General features: G+C 36.5%; 1 long non-coding RNA gene across 1 annotated transcript in view; it reads left to right on the top strand.

Moving 5' to 3' along the window:
* The first annotated feature begins 7,250 nt into the window (after positions 1-7,250).
* LOC114146052 (uncharacterized) overlaps positions 7,251-20,087 on the top strand; it is an 84,785-nt gene continuing 71,948 nt past the window's right edge. Inside the window, exons 1-2 of the long non-coding RNA XR_003595835.1 lie at positions 7,251-7,358; positions 8,492-8,551. This is a non-coding gene — a long non-coding RNA (uncharacterized LOC114146052). The remainder of the gene's footprint in view (positions 7,359-8,491; positions 8,552-20,087) is intronic.

The following is a 20,087-nucleotide window of genomic DNA, read 5'->3' as shown; positions in this document are numbered from 1 at the left end:
TGCTTTTGTGAGGCATTGTATCTATGTTTATATTTATTTATATTTATATCACATCTCTTGTTTAGCTCAATTAACATTGAGACATTCTCCTTTACAGCTAAATAATAATTTAGTGAATATAATAGCAGAGTTCATGATATCTACATGAACTCTGTAAGTACCATAACAACCAAAGCAAAGCCTAATCTTCACCTCTTTGACTTTAAACATTCCTTGACTCTTCTTATATTGTGCATTCTAAGTTTTCCTTGAACTGACATAAGGTCTCTCTGTGGGCATTTTACACAGCAAAAAGCTCCCATGTTAATAGCACAGTAAATGCCATCTGCATTAACAAAAAATTGTGATGGATTTTTCTTGTCAAACATGCATGTATTCTGTCCCAGCATAATAAAATATTTATTCAAATGCCATGTTTCTGAAATAGTGCAATAGTTAACGCTTCACTTAGTAGGAGGGGAAAACTCGGCATTGATTAATATTCCCTGTTTTATTTGCCTGCCAACTACTGCGTCTTGACTTTTGCAGATGCAATTCCGCTGGATCCTTTGAGCTGATGGTCCCGTGATTCATCATTGAAATAAATGCATCAGTATTACAAAGTTGTTTTTAGGGGAGACATTTCGAACATGAATATATTACCAAACATAGACAATGTCAGTTTTGTTTGCTCTCTGGTTGTCAAATTAGCTGGCTGCCACATCCTTCACACAAAATGCGCTTTCAGTTGTGAGAGCATCCTTTATCCACAGCTCCATGGAAATTTATAATTGGAATCCAGCTGGGACACCTATTCTTTCAGCTGAGATGGGTTGTCCCCTGTTCCTATTGGCACAGAGATGTGAATGCGTATGAGGTCACTGACAGAGAGGATGGACTCCTTTTGTCCAGATCAGGGTTGTTTCTCTCTGGAAGGAGGCTCCAAGTGGGTGAATGGGTCAGAACAATTACTCAGATTGTGTTGTTTGGCTGTAGGCCTGCTGGAGCATAATCTATTAATCACATTCTTGCCTTGTTCCTCGTCTGGTTGAACGAATCAAGATGATTTAAATTGGAAAAAAAATCCAATTTAGTTCTTCCACAAAACAAAACTAAATGTTTTTTAATAACAAGTGAACTGAAATAATAATGATTTTAAAAGTTTAAGACCATATAATGTAACTAATTATCCTAACTGTGTAAAAGGCAACAGGACTTCTTCCCTTGCTTCCTGAAGACGTTTCGCATCTGATTCAAAAGTTTTTTTCAGTTCTGATCATGGCTGGACATAACAAGCTGAGCATACGCTGAAATATACAAGACTTTTTTTTGAAATTTTGTCTTATTTTTCCCTTTATTTAGAAACATCCTAGCTTCTTATTATTGTCAATACATAAGACAATAAATAGAACACACTAATACGTTCAATAAGGTCTTTATGAGATAGTTAGGACATGTTACTTATTTGCTATTTATTTCAATGTTTGGGACATTGATCCTTGACCATCCAAAAATATCCCTAAAGATGCAAAATGCATGGCTGCTTCTAGACAGTCGTGCAGTGAAATAGCTAATTTCTTCAAATTAAAAGCATTTCACATGAATACCATCAGTTATGTAATTTTGAGTGACAAATATTTATTTAATGTTATCAATGTGTTTTGGCCTTTCTCCTAACCTTTGTGCAAACCTTTGTAGCCATTCTAAAAACTATGGCTTCAGTCTTTACGTAGGCCATAGATCCAAATAAGTAAATGTCAAAATCAGCCCACTTTCTTTAAGTTTAATCAGTTTGTCTAGAATTGGTGCCTAAGGTGACCCTAAGAGTCCATGAACTTAGCAGCGTATAGAATCATGCAACCAGACTATTGCCCATTGTTTGTTTTCTATATTTTTTGCCCTTAACAGATGTGTTTGTTTTTTAGTTGAAGAAATCAAGATTCATGTCACATTAAAGGTGGGAAGAAGTTCGAAAGGATTTGTCTTGGTATCTCATTGTTTACATTGATCTTGAATCTTAGTCATGGTTTGTTTGTTTTTTTTACTTAGCAGCTGAATAATTATCAATGCAAGTCAACTATTTTCCAGGTTTGCTAAAGTTGACGACAGGGGTTTTCACCTCTCTGCAATTCATCGGTTTCCCCAGGCACGGGCGGTCAAGTGAATTTCGAGTTTTCTGTCAACAAATGCCGTTGTTATCCTATGCTCCAAATTTATCTGACATTCAGCATTGTGGGCTGAATACTACAGGTAGAGCCACCTCGTGTCAGACTGATATTGTCATAAATAATGGAACCAAGATGGGCCCATATTACCCAGGGATAGCCAGCCACCCAGGAGTGATGAAAGGAACCTGTAGAGCCCAAGGACACTCATCTAATGGTCCAGCATTGTCAGTAGTACTGTCACATATCTCAATCAAACCACACAGCCGCTGCTGCCTACACGTACAGAGTCTGGGGAGAAAATATCCTGTCGTGTACATGTGAAAGAGATGAAGATCAAATGCTGGACCACCACAGATGTCTGGGCTCTAACATCCTCCACCTCATGGTGGAAAACTTTAAAGGTATGTGTCAAAGAAGAAAAAAAGAAATCATGATTAAAGTCCTAGCACAGAAGACACTGGTCAGTGTTCACTAAAGGAGTGCTGGGTTCTTGAGAGGGAATCCTGCTCTGTGATCATTAGAGGATCCGTGTGCCGAGTCCAGATGGAGCTGTCACGGCGAGGCATGCCTACATGCACCCTCTGTGTCTGTGGGATCTGTTGCTCTGGGCTAAATAGAGGGGGATGGAAAACCAACATAACCTTGCGTTGAAGGTTTTCCCACTCTGAAAGAATGAGCGTCTTATTGCAGCAAACACTGACCTTCTGAAGTCAGACAGAAAGTACTTATGCATACAGCCCCAGCCGAGTGCCATTCCCCATCAGACGAACATCTCTGTTGCTGCTGGCTGTGTAATAATGGCCTCCCAAGCCAGACGACTTGATCACATTGTGAAACTCATCTGACTCATAGGATGTGATCAAACAAGTAACTGCTTTGACATTTTTTTAAAGTATAGCTGTAATTCAATATCTACATGAGTAACAGATAGCATAAACTGTACATGGTATGATGTCATATACTACCATTCAAAGGGCATGATGGGATTTGTTTTGCACGAATGTCAGATATTATTATTGTCTGTTATGTTGTATCAGTTTTTCTTTCCACAGAAGACTTTGCACCATTGTAAAACAAGGCTGTGGAGTGAACTGCAGTATTAATATCACTGTAATCTGATATTAATGCCTTGACCTTATTCCTCCGACAGTTTGTAATTGTTAATAATAAAATAATACATAGTCCAATCGTGGTCCCAAACAGCTAACTTTACAGTGATCCCTTATTGGTCTTTGTAGATTATTGACCTATCTTGTGTGCATTTATGAAGAATCTGGGTGTTCTCCCACTGTTGAAAGAGATAGTTATAGTAATGTATGCAAGCTTCTGATTTTGAAGACGATAAATAAATTTCTGAGATATTATTTGTTTTATTATGGTGGCATATAGCAAACAGATTTGTTTTTTGAAATTCTATTGTCAAGATCTAAAATAAGTGTGAGAAAAAAAGGTTTACAAGTCTTTTTATTAGGTGTATGCAAACTTCTGGTTTCAACTTTACATGTGGGACCTTGTAGAATAAGAATTTCCTCAAAAACCTGCTGTACCAAGTAAATATCTTTCCAAGAATATTTACACATTCTCTAAAGAAACAAAAATGCCATTGACACATTAATGATACAAAAAATAGAAAACCAATGAATAAAATGAACCAATAAAGACTTGCTTGAAAAAAATAAATAAATAAAAATTCTGATGGTTGTTTTTGTAGAGGGCTGAAAAACAAGTTGTTAGTAAACAAAACCAAGAAGTAAGAAAATAGGCACCCCTACATAATTTTTCATTTTGTATTTTTAATTTCTCATCCTAATAAGTTCTGCAGCGTTATTTCAGTTAGTCCGTGCAATTCTACACATGGCCGCTAGGGGCGCTGACGCGTTAGTGACCAAGAAAAGATAACGCACGCCAGAAGAATAAATCTTCCTGTTGAAGGTAAAAGGAGCTCAACATGTGTGTCTCGTCTTTTCTATATCGCAGGTCAGTAAAAATGTATTCTGATGCATAAATGTGGTGTCCTTTAAGAGTTAAGAAGTTATGGACTCGAGAGTCAACTGGTGGGTCACTTTGTACAGCTTTGGATTGACATTGTGTAGAAAACGGGACGTATTTCTGGAGGCTAACTAATGCTAATGCGAGCGAACATTGTGCATGTGTTGAGCTGAGAAACAGTTGAAGGACTAGAGATTGAGTTCATTTTGAACTTATTGTATTTTTCACTTTTGAAATGGTAAAAGACATTTTTCTGGTGTCTTTTCTTTATGGGTTATTTCAATAACACAGAAACAATGTTGTCAAACTCAATGAGTAAATAGTTGCATGAAGAGACAGTATTAACGGAGCAGTTTGTAGTTTTTTTGTGTAACAGATAAAATACTATAATGTTGTCAAAACAGTGGATACAGTTAAAAGCTACATTGCTTAAATATTAAAGTATATGTTGTGCAGAATAAAAATTGTAAAAGCTATTAAAATAGTTAAAAGCAAATCCATATATTTTTATTTTGACAGTTAAAAATACAAAAGGTCTGAGGAAAAGGGACAAGATATTTGAGTTAAAACAAAACTAATTGGTTTGGAGAATTAAAAGCTATCTAAAATATTTTGTCATTCAATAAAATTCATGATGGAGCATAATTCTCGTTCGGTTTAAAGGAATATTGCAGTCATTTGTAATGTACTGAATCAAAGGGTTATTTGTTGAAGTTATACAGTGATACCTGAAATATTGCATATGTAGTGTTGTATATGGAGTACGGTCATCACAAGAAGAATAAATCTTCCTGTTGAAGGTAAAAGGAGCTCAGCGTGGGTGTCTCGTCTTGTCTATATCACAGCATCACACGTTGAGGGAAGATTATCTGCTACATTACCCTCAGCCATCCGAGGTTGCAGGGTAACATTTTTTTGTGTCTGGCTTTAAAATGTTCAACGAACCACTGCATGTACTGTAGTAATAAATATCATATAGTGCGATACTTTGTGAACCTTTTTCTTAATTAAAACAAACAGCAAAAAATGTAAGGGGTCGTACTTGATCAGTTTAATCTCATGAAGCAGAGCAGCACATTGCTAAATCGTGCTGTGTGTTATGATAATTTGTCTGTTTAGCTTGTCATTGCATGCCTTGTACCGTGCAAGAACTTCACCTTCACTTGGAATGTTATCTTTGCCATTACCATTTAGCATCTCAATTTAATATATAATTGACAACTGAAAAGCCCAAGAAAGAAAAACAAGATTTTCCAAAAATAACAAGTTATTTGCTTGGAATGTCATGAGGAAGATTGCACCTTGACACACCCGGGCCTGATTGCTAACTGCTGTGTAAAAGGATCACTTTCTAAATGAGCTATTTTCCAAAGCAAGGAGAAATGTGATGGAAGGAGAAAGTTCTCTGCAACTGCTGAAAGAGCAAAAGTAAGTAGCAGGATGAAACAAAGTTGTTCAATAGAAGATAAGGAAATGATTGAAATGTGTCAGTCCAGGAGGTAGCTTTGAGTTGTGTAAATAAAGTTGGGGGGGAAATCTTTTAGCCCAAAAAAACATTATGGCTTGTTCAGGCTATTTCACAGATCAAAATTTGAAGCTGGAGATGAATGATTTCCATCAGACTATGAGATAACTCTCAATAAGAATTCATTATCACATCACGTTTTTGAACATAAACATTAGAAGGGGCCTAATCAAAGCTTCATTCTGAATCCAATGAAAAGGTCCAAGGCAGCATGAGCTGGAAGGTGAATGTGAGAAAACTTTAAAAACTTTGCGCTGTTTTGGTTTTGTAGGTGATGTAGAACCTGACTGTAACTGATTATCTATAATAATCACTAAACTTATGCAGTTAGGCTTTAAAAATGGACCAGAACTGACTGAGAACTTTTCTAATTTGTCTTAGAATCTGTGACTTTAAACACCAAAATGTATAAGAACTTTGACATCAATTTAATGCAAAGGGGATCTAATAAGTAAATAAACACCTTTTATTCTTCAGTATCACTGTGATTTAAAACAAGTGTCTTTTTTATCACTAAAGTTATCATTTTTTGTGTGTATAAATTGCCTGAAGATCTGACACTTTAGCGTAATGAAAAGATAAATAAAAGAACTCAGGAAAGCTTTTTGTTTCACAGCAGCACATTCACTGGGCCCTGTTGAGACAGTCTGGTGTTTTTACCCACTTAATGAGCAGTTCTCTGAAAAAAATTAGTTTTTTCTGCAAAGCAGGATTTCCACTTTGATGACAAAAGTGTAATGTTTATTTCATGACAACACAACGCGCTTTAGAATAACTATTGCAGATCAATCCGCTTTGTTCATCTGAAGCTGATTATAACAGAACTGCAAGCGGTGCATCTTTTGTAGATACAGAAAGTGGCAAAACTATAATATCTCATTCTACTAGACTTAGACTTAGACTGTCTAAGTCTAAGTCTACTAGTTCTATTAGTGTCATCAACTGTGATGACTGAAATTTTAATGAGGAACAAGACACTTTGTGGCATGTTGCTACTGTATCTACAAAACATACTTCTACATGAAGGATAACGAAGCAACGATGTGCAATATTTGATGAGGAATGCAATGCTGCTTAACCATCAATATTGATTTTCAGCTATAAATAGACCATTATACTATATTATGTTTGCTCAAACTTATTATCTTAGGCCAATTAGCTTTGAATGTCTAGTCAAATGTCGTTGCAAAAAAAAAATTAATTAAAATGATGAATAATGGAGTTTCTATTTTAAACAGATTAAATTATGGATATAAAATCTTGTGATAATTTGTCAAAATTCTGGGTTGTTTTAGGACTTTTCTGGGTTTGTAGTTTTGTTCATTTGTCATTCTGTGTTTCTTTGTCTCATTACTTTATGAGATCAGCCTTATTATTTTTAATTTATGTTTATTACTTATTTCTTGTCCTTACTTTTTGATTCATTTGGATTTGATTACCCAGATCCCTAGTTTGTGTCTTCTCCTTCTTCTCTAACTCTAACTCTCTCTCTCTCTCTCACTCTCTCTTGTCTTTCCTCACTCAGTCTGTCTTCTGTTCTCTCCCCTCACACCTGCAAGTTGTTAGCTAATCCGCCCCGGTGTATTGTTGCAGTTTCACTCTCAGTATTTATACACCTCTCCTCCTCTCACTCCTTTCTACTGTCATACAGCTCAGCTCCAGGTACCTGGTTGTTGCTCCCTGTGATCTCCCAGTTTGTAAGTTCTTGTTTATTGACTTTTTCATTAAATCCTCACTACTTATCTTACACCTGAGTCTGCTCTGCATTTGGGTCCAACACCGTAAACATGACATATTAAGTTTTTCTAGTTCCCATACAACCCAGTTTTGAGATGATTTTCAACTATTTTAAAGGAGTAATGGGATTCTGATTCCTTGAAAAAACAAAGTAAATAAAAAAAGGTAAATTTTAAATGTTCAGCTTTTGAGTGGGTGCAACAAAGGGAATATCACCAAATAAGCTCTTAACTCCAAACAATAAAAAACATAACGCCACATGGGAGATAAACTTCCAAAATATCAACACTCCACATGATTTGAATGTAAGTCAAGGTGGTAAAATAAGCTGAAACAAAAGGAATTAATTCTACTAAGAAACCTTTTAAAGTTTGTGCACCAAACCTAATCATAGCTGGCATATCTCTGTCTCCTATTAAAATTCTCCTTAGGTTAGATACAATCCTTTGAAACGGTTAATTTGCCAAACAAATAAACATTTGATTGGCAGATCAAAATTTTGTCAAGATATGCTTTTTATTTTAAGTATAAACTGAAGATTAAACAATGAGACCTGGAATGTTTTCTTTTAAAATCAACATACCTGAACCTTTAATCCATTATGGCAGTGGTTCCCAAAGATTTTCTGGGCACCAGTATGTATTACAATAAAATCCCCCCCAAAAAGAAAAAAAAAAAAAAATCAACTGGGCACACACATTGTTCAACCAGACATAAACCTATACACATATTTTGTTTTCAAACTCCACTGAAGTTTATTTCACACTTCAGGTTTCAACAAAACATATTACAAACCATCTTTATAGTGAAACATTTTGTGTAAATGTTTGTTTTATTTTGTTGTTTTTTTTCCATTTTCCATCCCTCCTGCAGTGGCGCTCCCCACCCCATAGGGGGCGCGCCCCACACTTTCAGAAACACTTCATTATGGCAATTTTGTATTGCCTATATGGAGGCCAAAACTGAAACATTAAATCAGCAAGTGACTCCTACTGAAACTTCAATTACTCCAATCCTGTGTTTACGTTTTCTAACTACTGTAGAGTCAATACGTAGACTACATAAAGTCATAACCATTTCAAACTTTTTTCAGGGATTTTGCTGCATGATTTCATTGATGCATCAAGAAGAGGAGAGGAAGCTCCATATGGAGGTAAGGCTCTGTTTTCTAGCCATAACTGATGATCATTTCACAGGTTTTACACTTTAAAATGAAATATAATTATCTCACAGTCCAAGGAATGTTTTACTATTCAAAGATATTAAATAGAGCCACACACAGCAGCAGTGCCTTAAAATTGCAAAAGTTACTGATCCAAACGGGAAAAAAATCATTTAAAACCTCAAAATATTTTGTTCACTTATTCCCTCTTTTGCCACAGGCAGCTGTAAATGAGTACAATAGATTAGCTTAAACTATGACTGAGCTACAGTGAAATGCTGAAAAATTACATAAATTCACAACAAAATTTCATGGCTGCTGAAAAATGTTAAAAACGATACAATTCTACTTAGGCATTGACTGGGGGTGAATTTCTACTGTAGTAATTTGTTTTTCCCCAGATAAAGTTAGAGGCGTAATAGTAGCTACCACTCTATTTTTCAGGAGAAGACCCCTTTATTCAATATGTAACTTCACACTATAGAAAATTCAGACACAGAATATAGTCAACTCTTGTTAATGACCTCAGACAGATATGTTTATTGGCCTATTCCTTAATTGTAAATGACAGCATAAGCACTGAAAACTCTAAATAAAACTTATTTAACACAACTATATTAAAGAGAAGCATCTCTCTAATCATTTTCAGATTTATTTTTAAAATGACTGACATACTTTTTTTTTTCTCAGTCTATTTAGAGCCTTATTTGAATGCCTTAAAAGCCTTGATGACATGAGGACTCCTCATTCAGCCAAAGTGGGATATTGATTTTAAAATTTCTAAATTGAACTCTATGAAGAGAATTTTTGAGGGAATCAATTTTCTGAAAACACAGCATTAAAACTTAACATTGCCCTATTTGAGTTCTCTGGATTTAAAATAGGACAAAGATAAGACAGTTCATCTCTGTTTGTAAGACCAAAACCAGGTTTGTTAGCTGATCAACATGTGAGTCAGTATATCAGAATAATGGCAGTATCTGTTAGCCCTCAAAAGAATTGTTTAACACGTAGATCACTTAGAAACCACAATCTCCAGAATATGTAGCTTCTGTTTAGCCACCCATTGCAGATACATTAAGTACTCCTTATCTCTGCCTTAATTTTCTAAAGTTTATGTTCTTGTTTTTTAGAGATGCAGAAAAAGACCTCTGTTCTTTTTACCTATAGAGTCCCTGTGTGTATTTCAGTATTAAAAGTGATTCTTAACATGAATTTTTTTATGTGCAGAAAACCACGCTAAATGAGATATGGCTGCCTCTTGTGGAGTTGGCATATTTCTTTTACTCCCTGCAAAGTTTGAACTGATATATGATTGAGTGCAACCTTGACAGCTTAGCAGGGCACCAAAGACATGGTTTCCTGTGTTAATAGCTCTGTTAAATCAGTATTTGCCTGTATAATTGAAAAATATATTCCAATTAGATCCCTTTTACAATGTGCCAAATCGCAAGGTTGACTAACAGAGGGTTGGTATATGTTGTACTCCTCTGTAGCTGACAACTGCTTTTTTATGTGTAAGTAATTTTAATCTACAGTTTGTTTGGAGCAGAGCTTCACACAGGGATCACTCCTGGTGGAGGCAGTAATGAAACCATAAATCACAGCATCATTGGACGTCTTCCTTGCCTCTGATATTTCCCCAGACACTTTCAGTCCAGCCCTTTTGGCATGCTTACAGTGTTAAATAGATTGACCGTAGAAGATAAACTTAAATGGGACTTTCAGGGGTTTGTGACTCAAAGAAAAAAGGAAGGAGCGAGCTGTTAAAATCGGCGAGCATTTGATATAACTGGAAGCTTGAAGCAAAAGAAGAGGTGCAGTTTAAGGATTTCCTCTGCATTGTGCAGCATCATGTGGGTGGAATGGTATTTAAATGTCAGTGAAATATCTTTTTATAGCAAAATGTATGAGCTTGCTTGGTGATGGAAGGAGTCAGGCCCATTGAAGGTTTCCACCTTGAGCTAGCTTTGTTGTGCATAAACAGGCAATGATGGGTGGCAGCAGGTTGGACTTTTTGTGGAAAATCAACCCACCCCCCATCTGTTAAAGGGTACATTTTCTTCAGTTGTGTTATTTATTTCCATGACTAAAATCACTACATATATTAAAAAAAACGCAAGTTCAGAATGCAGCTGAAAGTCAATGAAAAGTAATATCTTTTGGAGTGCATAATTCTTAATGCATAATTCAGATACCACGGTATAATACAATAGTGTATATTACTGAAATAAATAGACAGCATTTGTACATGTGACCACATGAAAATAGCCCATGCCTAATTTCCTTTTAAATGTCCCTTGGCAAGTTGATGTTAACAACTTGCCAAGGGAAGTTGTCATATGTAGATATATGACAATGTTCCCAAAAAAACATAACGCACAAAACAAAATCAATAAAACCAAAAGGGGGGGATGCAGAACGTCACAGAATGGGTGATGTTCAGAATAGCAGTATATCATTCAAACTCTTTAATTTTATCAACAATTAGATTTCTGACAACATGGTTTTGGGCCCAAAATGTCTCTTTACCTAATTAATCAAACACGTTCACCCCCTTGTGGCTCAGACATTGAGAAAACACTCACAACTGGAATTACTTATTGTTTCTGAATGAAGCAGGAAAGTTTGGAGAGGGTTATTGAAAGTCATCAGTAGATGTTCTATATTGACAGAGTACATATAGAAATAAAAAGACATAGTTAAAGAAAACCTTTATCTTAAATGATTACTTATTATCAGTGGACTCATTGTCATTGGTCTGGCTGTTCACTCCCTGTGTCAGCTATTTTCCCTTGCCGTATCACAAACTTTGATGTGTTATATAATCTGCGTTGAAAAGCAATGGAGAAGTCAATTTATGCTTTATTTATGTTTCAGGTTCTTAAGATTTAAAGGTTTATGGGTTTAAAATTTGATGGCATTCCCTCTTTAACTAGATGATAAGAAAATACAGGCTGCTCTAAAGATGTCAGGAATTTGTGTTTGTGTAGTTAGGGGAACATCACTCTACATGATTTCTCTTTCACCTGATTCTGCGAGCTTTGTGGTAATGACCATTTCATGATTGAGGGACACATTCAGCACCTGCCAGTCCAGTAATTAGTTTGGGCTGTGGCATGATAGAGGCCGTTTTTCACCCACAGGACAATGATTGCATAAGAGCTGGCAAAACAGGGCTGCGTAATTGCTTTCTTTTGTTGCAGCTTTAGAGGGTGAAATAGCTTTCCAGAGCATTGTGAGGGTTACCTGTCACTTCCATTCTGGCATGTGCACCACCATGTGTCTTCATGCCTAGTGACAAATTAACAATACAGTATATTAGCTCAGACACAAGGTCATCGGTGGTGGGGGGAGCACTTTATTTACGACAGAGCAGGAAAATATTTCATGTTCTGTGTGAATGGGGTAGACAGTGCTGCGACTCTGAAACTCTTCAGCAGCAACATGTAACGATTCCCTGTCAAAGAAAAACCCAGGAGGCACAACTAAAACAAGCAGAACCAACTAGAGAATACACACTTCAGCCAAAGCTGAAAATAACAAAGCTATATTTGTAGCTGCGCCACTGGTTGCTGCTTGTCTTATGAGCTGCTGTGAATTCCCACCTAAATCTATTGATTGTCTGTGCTCCGTATTCGACAACAGGTTACGATGTGAACATGTCTGAGAGGAGTTTTGATGCATGTGAAGGAATTATTAATAGACAAACTGACCTTTACGTGTTACATTTTACTTTTTTTTTTTTTTTTGTCAGACTATTTATTTAACTTTTTTTGATGGCACTCACCTTAAAATCACAAAATAACTAGATTTTTTGATAAAGGAGAAAGAAGCTAACATATTTTGAGCATGGTTTGGAAATTATTCAGAAACAAGTTACGGTAATACAAAAAGCACAGACGGGACACATTCAGTGTACTTAACCTTGAGAGTATGGGTCTTATTCAGGTTTGCAAAATTTACTTATTTCTGCGTAAAATATATTGCTTACTTTTCAGAGTTATGGGGGGAGAGATTATGTAGTATGAACTTTTTTGAGCTTTATATCATCGTAAAAAATTGTCCCCTTTTTACCTGGAGTTTTGCTTTGATTCTTTCATGCATGTTTGATAAATCCTTGAATGTCCCCTGGCAGGCATTCAGGGTGCCTAAACATTTGCCCCTACAAAGTGCCACCTATTTTCACAAAACTTCTCCAAAGAGCTGCAGTACTTTGCACTCCTCCCCCACACCTTCCTGACTCGGCTCCATCAGACTAGCACCAGCAGCAATTAGTAAACACTGTAGAATTGCTCATTCATACAAACTACTTCTCAGTTCAACTGGTCCTAAGAATGGTTGAAGACAGCATAAAGGATAAGCATTGTTCTGATAACATGCTGAGGGTGGAGTGTAGAAAAAAGCAAGAGCTTTTTAAAGAGACAGAGGCCAAATTCAAGACTCCAAATTGTAAAGTCATATTTCCTTTGTTATGTTTGATACATAAAACATGCTATAACAACTCAAGGTAACACAGTTACTTGATTTTGATGCACAATACATGTTGTGTTTAGAACTACACCTGCAGTCACAGATTATGTCTATCAGCTTTGCACACTCTGACCTTAAACACTTGAATCGCTCTTCTCTGCAAAATTGTACTAGTTCCCTCAGATTGGATGTAGAATTTTAGTAAACAGTAATTTTCAATTTTGTCACAGATTGGGGGAAACGCCGTTTTGTAAGATGTGCAAATGTTTTGTTTCTGTTTCATATTGCATTAAAATTAGGTTAAATCTGGGATGCCCAAGTACAGTCCTTTGAGAGTTACTTTCCTGAAACTTTTAGATGCACCCTTTCTCCTACACACCCAAATAAAATGAGTGTATTGTTTCCAGGCCTCTGCAGAATAACATGAGGGAATTCAGCCATTTCAGGACTGGGCACCCCTGGGTTAAAGCAGCTATATTTATATCCATCCATCCATTGTCTATTCCCTATTATTCTTTGTGCGTCCTTGTTGTGGGGGGTGTCTCAGGGCGAGAGGTGGGTCCACCGTGGACAGGTCAGTAGTTAATCACATGGCAACATAGTCCATCACAAGCAACCACCAAGCAACAAATAACCAGAGGAAACATTCAAACGTCCTGCAGAAATGCCTGAAACATGGTTGGACATTTTCACTGCTGGGTGAAACTATAATATGTGTATTCTACTGTACATGTACTGAGAATAAATTAAAAACACATTAGCACCATTTGGTATTAAGATTTCTAAAGACAATTAGATGAACTCCATTTTATTTAAGGGCATTTTTAGGTTTTCTTTAATTTTATTTTCATAACTAACTATTTTAATAAGAATACCAAACACAAATGGAAAACACGCAAAACATATCTGGCCTACAATATAAACATTAAAAAATGCATGTGGTTATAATGTGAAAAACATGGAAAAGAGGGCTTGAATATTTTTCATAAGTCAGTGAAACACAGTTGCATGTAAACTACTTGCATATTTATGATTTGTAATGTGTAATCACTTTGCATCACCACTAAAATTATGGATTCACTATATTTTTGTATTGACTAGGATACAAAAATACAGAAATGATCAGTTACTATAAAATTATACTTTTTCATTGAAGGTTTACAGTGAAAGTTAAAAATACAATATCTTAAATGATTGGTATACAAAATAGTTTCAAAGTTAATTATTTAGCATTATGTTTTTTACATAAATCTTAAATAGTTTACCCAAATTTTCATTTAAATTTGTTTTTTGTCATAGACTTTTACTGGAGAGGGTCCTGTAAACCAGTCATGGATCTGGAGTATAAGGGAGACACTGCATTATAAATCATGAAATGAGATTTGAAGCAGATCCACTTTTGCACCAGAGCCACTGGAAGCTCTCAGCCTGGGGGGGGGGAAGCTGTGGTGCACTGGATGATGCAGGAGGGAAAAAGGCAAGAGCAAGAGTGAGAGAGGCCATCTGACACCGTGAAGTGATGTGGAAGAAACAACTCGAGGTTTTGTGACTGCTGAGTGAGAACCGCTATGAAATGATGAGAGGCTTAGCCGTTTTTGAATATACCCTCTGTGTGTGCTTTGAATATGTGAGTGTGGAGGCTATTTTATCTGTACCTGAAGTATTATCTGCCCCCACCCCCAAAAAATAAAAGATAGAAAAATCTTTTTCACCCTTCAGAGAAAATAGGATGTGAAGTGGTCGGGTGGTGCACTTTGATCACACTTCATTGGTGTTCGATTTATGACTGCTATCCTCTGACTTGCATGGTCAAGGCCAAACATTTTGAAGATGTTTTAGACAGACCGGTTAACCTTTCACCCTGGATGCAGAGCAGGCGTGTTCGGTTGGCAGACCTCTCCTTAGCCTCCCGGTGCCAATCAAGAGATTTAATCCAGTTGCAAAGGAAGGAAGTAGCCTTGGCTATCTTGCTCTAATCCTAGGAAATCCACATTCTTTTCCAAAGCTCCAGCATCAAGTGCTGTCAATTATAGCTTGAAAAAGCTTAAAGAAAAAGAGAAACCAGTTTTAGTGCATGCACAAGAGAATAAAAAGTCTCCTGTGGATCTCTGAGAGCGGAACAAGTACATTTACCGTCAATGTGGTACAACAACAACTTAATTAAGTAAATTGGCCAACTAATTCTAATTTCAGCATGTTTACCAATGTAGAAGACGTGTTTTAATAGGTTTACCTTGTAAATTGTGATTAGAATGAAATTGAAAATGGTAAAGCAGTTTTGCTGCCCCTCCTGCTCCCTCTATTTTGCTCTCCAATAGTTTTCACATCTCTTCAGCTCTCCTACATTTTGTCACATCACAGCCTCAATGCATAACAATGGAATTTTATGAGGCAGAATATACCTTAGTTAATTGGGGAAATGACACGTTTTTTTTGTTGTTTTTTTAAATAAATGGCAACAGGTATCATGCATTTTTATTCAGTCACTTGCAAATGAATTAACCTTGAATATATTGACTTAATAGACACCGCAATACAGTCTTCTAAGCGAAATATCTTTCTTTTCTTTTCAGAGAAGTCATTTGTCTGCACATACTGTAAGTAATTGGAATAAACAGCCAACCAGAACAGAAATGTGTCACATAAACGCTCCCATCAGAGTATTCTGATTGGATTCAGCTCGAGTGGCAGGAATTCATAATCTGAATGTGAGTGGTGGTTTATGCTAATTGATAATCTGATGTGTTTAAATACTTGTTCAGATATTTTGATAGTAGCCAACTGACCTGACGGATCATGTGTACGCTATGTCAGAGAGGCAAAACTGAATTAATCAATTTTGTGTCCATGTAAATAACACATCCAGATTATTTTATTAAATGTATTAATGAGGCTTTCACAGAACCGCAGAATTTATTCAGAAATTAAATTCTGAACTGGTCGGCAACTTATGAAGGCATATCATTGCATTGTATTTTATTTAGGGATATCAGAATAAAGGAGGAGTCATCATAATTATGTGCCACTTTGTGGTTTAAATATGATAAAATATGAAAACATTCAAGAGATTTGAAGACGGCAGATGCAGAAAATGGTGTGGAATGTGTTTAATGATGAATATAGTGTCATTTGGTCTAACCACTGACAGGCTTCAGTGCTGCATTCGAGGGTTTGATACTGTGTAAATATATAATCTTTGAAATCTAAATCTCCAGCTTTATTTGCACTACATGTTTCACATCTTTTATATATTTTTAGAAGTAGGCTAACTCGAATCTCACACATGCCACATTCTTTAAATAATGTATGCGTTGAGCTTGATCTTGATCTGGGTCATTGAGGTCTTTGGAGTGTGATCGACTCAACGTTGCGAATGACAAGGGCTCATTTAACTATATCCGTCGCACGCTTTCCAAAGTTATTGGAAGGAGAGAGGAAGTGTCACATTTTAATGGTGGAGCGGAAGCAGTGAGATTACTGTGTTGATAACTCTTTTGTATTTTGGCCTTTTCTGTGCTCAGGCTTGACAGCATTCTCGCCTCATTTTAGATGACAGCAGCTGGAAGCGAGTTGTTTCTTTCTGAAGGAAAAACGGAAGAAAGGACAAATCAGAGCTGAATCGAGTAATGGTAAATTTAATAATTGAAAGTCCCCTGTCCTGTATTTCATATTTATTGACAGCCTATTCATACAGACAGCAGGTAGTGAGTTTGTGCCCCACAGTAACAGAGTTACTGATTATCTATAGGCAACAGCGTATTTGTTTTTGAAGCCACACCACTGCTTCGCTGTGAACCTGTCAAAAACCTGATGCAAATGAACCAGTTTCTGCCTCACTGCACTCCACGAATTAATAACCACACACACCCTGCATTACAACGCAATTAGATTGTCCATTATTTTGTAAACGCCAGCAGAATCATTCCGTCCTCTCCAGCATATTGTCATGTGGCTGCATTTGCCTAACAAACGTGAGATCAAAGGCGCGTTTTTGAATCCTAATCAAATCTATTTGGAGTCCCTCGTCGGTGCAGGATAGCGGGCTGCGGTCTGCGGCTGGCACGGTTTGAGGCCCTGTCTGAATACCTGCAGTAGTAAATAGATGGGCGGGAAGGATGATTTGCATATAAAAAGGAGCAATGATAAAAGAAAATACTTAACCTGGAGTTTCTCACCATCCAACACTCTGGCACCTCCAGCAGAATGACAGAAGACTGCTTTTTATCAAAGGGGATCCCATTATAAGATAATTGTATTTATTCTGTTGGGAGAATGAAAGGGAAGGGGCAGACAAAGAACATGGTCTGCAGTGCTGTAGACCAGGATGAACAACTGTAAAAGACCGAAGAGCCCAGTTACTTTAAATACAGACGAGCGGAGCGCGGACTGTGGTGTCTGTATGCATTTGTGAAGGGACTTGTGTTTTCTACCAAGATGAATGCTTTGAACATGTAGGAATCCTATGAGGTATAATTCATGTTGTGTCAATTACCAAGAAGCGCATGTAACAAGATGAACAGAGGGACTCCCAAACCAGAACTCTTCAAACAGTGTGCGCTCACTTCTCCACCCCGTTAACACTTCTCCTGTCAGTCATGCAGTTAGATCAATGCAGCAATACTCAGCAGACTCTGAGGTTTCTGTCCTGGTTTAGAAGATTTGTTTGTTGATCCTGAGAGGCTGAAGCACATAGAAACACATCTCTGGATTTCTCTTAGTCATAACACGTATTAAAAGGACTACAATTCTGCAACCTTGCTAGCAGATAAGGTAAATGAATAATCTGATCATATCTTTGCATACTTCTAACTGAAATCTTGTAAACTAGAATACTCTGTCAGCCACTTTTAAAACCCATTTATACTAAGCATTAAATACTCACTGGCATACTGGAGGAGCCTCCTATCCATCTCCTGTGTTCTTTTCATACATATTTTAGTTTGGCATCAGGGAGCTTTTGGATGCATATCCACCCATAATAGTGAAATTTCTACCATTAAAGCTAACAAAGAACAAGAGAAATGTTCTTTTCCGTTCACATGACACAAACTATATAAATCTGGAAAAATCAATAAGATGGTTCTCACTGTGCATTTTAAGAGTACATATGGTGTTTGAACTGTAACATAGACAATTGTGTTTTTAAAGGGCTCTCTTAGACAGCAAATATAAAAATGTATTTTTCATTAAATTATACATGCATTTAGGCAGCAATGGGTGATACAATAGTTTCAAATTTATCAAACCTTGATTGTATTTCAGTTTAGTGATTCTTCAGTCAAGCAGCACAATCCCTGTCAACCCAATTGCAAAGACTACAGCTGAATAGCTGCAGGATTAACAAACCTTTAAACTGAACTCAGAGTTAACACAATAATTAGCAGAAAAATATAAATCAATTAGTCCTGGCAGTTATTTTAATGCCTGAATGCTGGGCGTTTATACCAGTCGAACCAGCCTAGCTGAATTAAGCCACATAAGATATACAGTGTCTAAAAGAAATTTCTTTGCTCTCATTCAAACTTTAAAAAAAAAAAAGAAAAAGAAAACCTACAATGCTTGCTACCATTTCCAGTAGGGTACTTTCATTAAGCAGAAACAAATTCCTATGATTCATGCAACACAATTTTCTTCCCTTTTAATCAAAGCTATTTGTAAAGGACACAAAAGTGACCAAAAGGTAGTTGAATAAAATTAATTTACCTGTTTCATGACTGGACATGAACATTTGGGCTTCAGTCAAGCTACATATTTGCAAGGATGGAAGAATATACTGTTGCAGTCTTTGCTGCTCTACAGTTACTTGTTGTTTCTACATTGGCAACAATAAACTAGGACGACAAGACTGGTTAATGAAATTAATTACAATGCTTGTACAATTTAACATAGTCGTTTACTTGACTGAGAAAGTCAAAAGACCCTTAATTTTGATGAAGATTAAAGTTTCAGAGTTAAATATCAGCTTCAGCTGGCTTTTGAGTGCTACATTTCTAGAAAAAGTTAGCTGGTCATTGTATGTGTACAGTGATATACAGGATATTTATTCCCATTGTTACCCATATGTCTACACTACTGCTTGTCTCTTGGCACCTAATTACAGGAGAAGTTAAAATATTCCACTATGAAAAGTGATTCTCGGTTCAGAAGGAACATGTCATCAGGGTGCACAAATTCATTGCACAGAAACAGATGCAACCGTCATTTGCGTGTGTAAGTTATAAATATGTGTGCTGGTCATTTCACTGCTTTGGGACTTTGTATCTTTTTACTTTTGGTCATTTTGAACTTTTTTTTTGTCTCTGACTGTAAGACGTTTCTTACAAACCATGAGCTGATTTCAACTCACAAAGGAAATGTGTTGTACCCACTTTGACAGCTGATCTATAGGGGGCATTATGTAGTTTTCAGGCACATGGTGTCTGGAAAATACCTTCAGTTGTTATAAAAATGCAGTATATATATATATATATATATATAAAAGAAAAACTTTGAAAAAATGTAACTTTTGAATTTGGCTCCTGTAGTTTGGGTTTCTGTTCCTTTGATCCTCAACTTCCATGCGGACACATGGACCCAGTGGATAACATGTAAGCATCTTGGGGATGATGGTTATGGGGTTAAGAAGTTCCTATCTTTGCGACAACACCTTCAGCACGTCATCAAAACGCTTCTCAATATGCAATACTGTGTGTAGTGAATCAATAAAATACAAAAGTTTATAAATGTTTAACATTTGCCTTCATTCTTTAAAGCAGCAGTATGAAACATTTTTTGAAAATGTGTTTTTTGCTTATTTGTTAAAACTACCAATATGTAGTGACAGTATGGTATGAAACGGGCAATCTGTAAAAAATTTTTTAGCTTCTTTGTCTTCTCAATATGGTCCTTCTGTCATCTGAAGAAATGCACCGCATGGTCAGAAGCAACCAGTCGGAGGAGGATGTTAGGGCAGTCAATCACCACAATATCCCCTTTTCTCTTTGCTATTCTACTACTAGTTCACCCTATTCCACCACAACAGAGACTAACATGAATGCTCAGGCTAGTTAGCATG

Source organism: Xiphophorus couchianus, chromosome 6 (genome assembly GCF_001444195.1).
Source record: "Xiphophorus couchianus chromosome 6, X_couchianus-1.0, whole genome shotgun sequence".
Lineage (NCBI taxonomy): Eukaryota > Metazoa > Chordata > Actinopteri > Cyprinodontiformes > Poeciliidae > Xiphophorus > Xiphophorus couchianus.
Note: the sequence above shows the minus strand (reverse complement) of the source record. Positions and strands in the feature narration are given on the sequence as shown.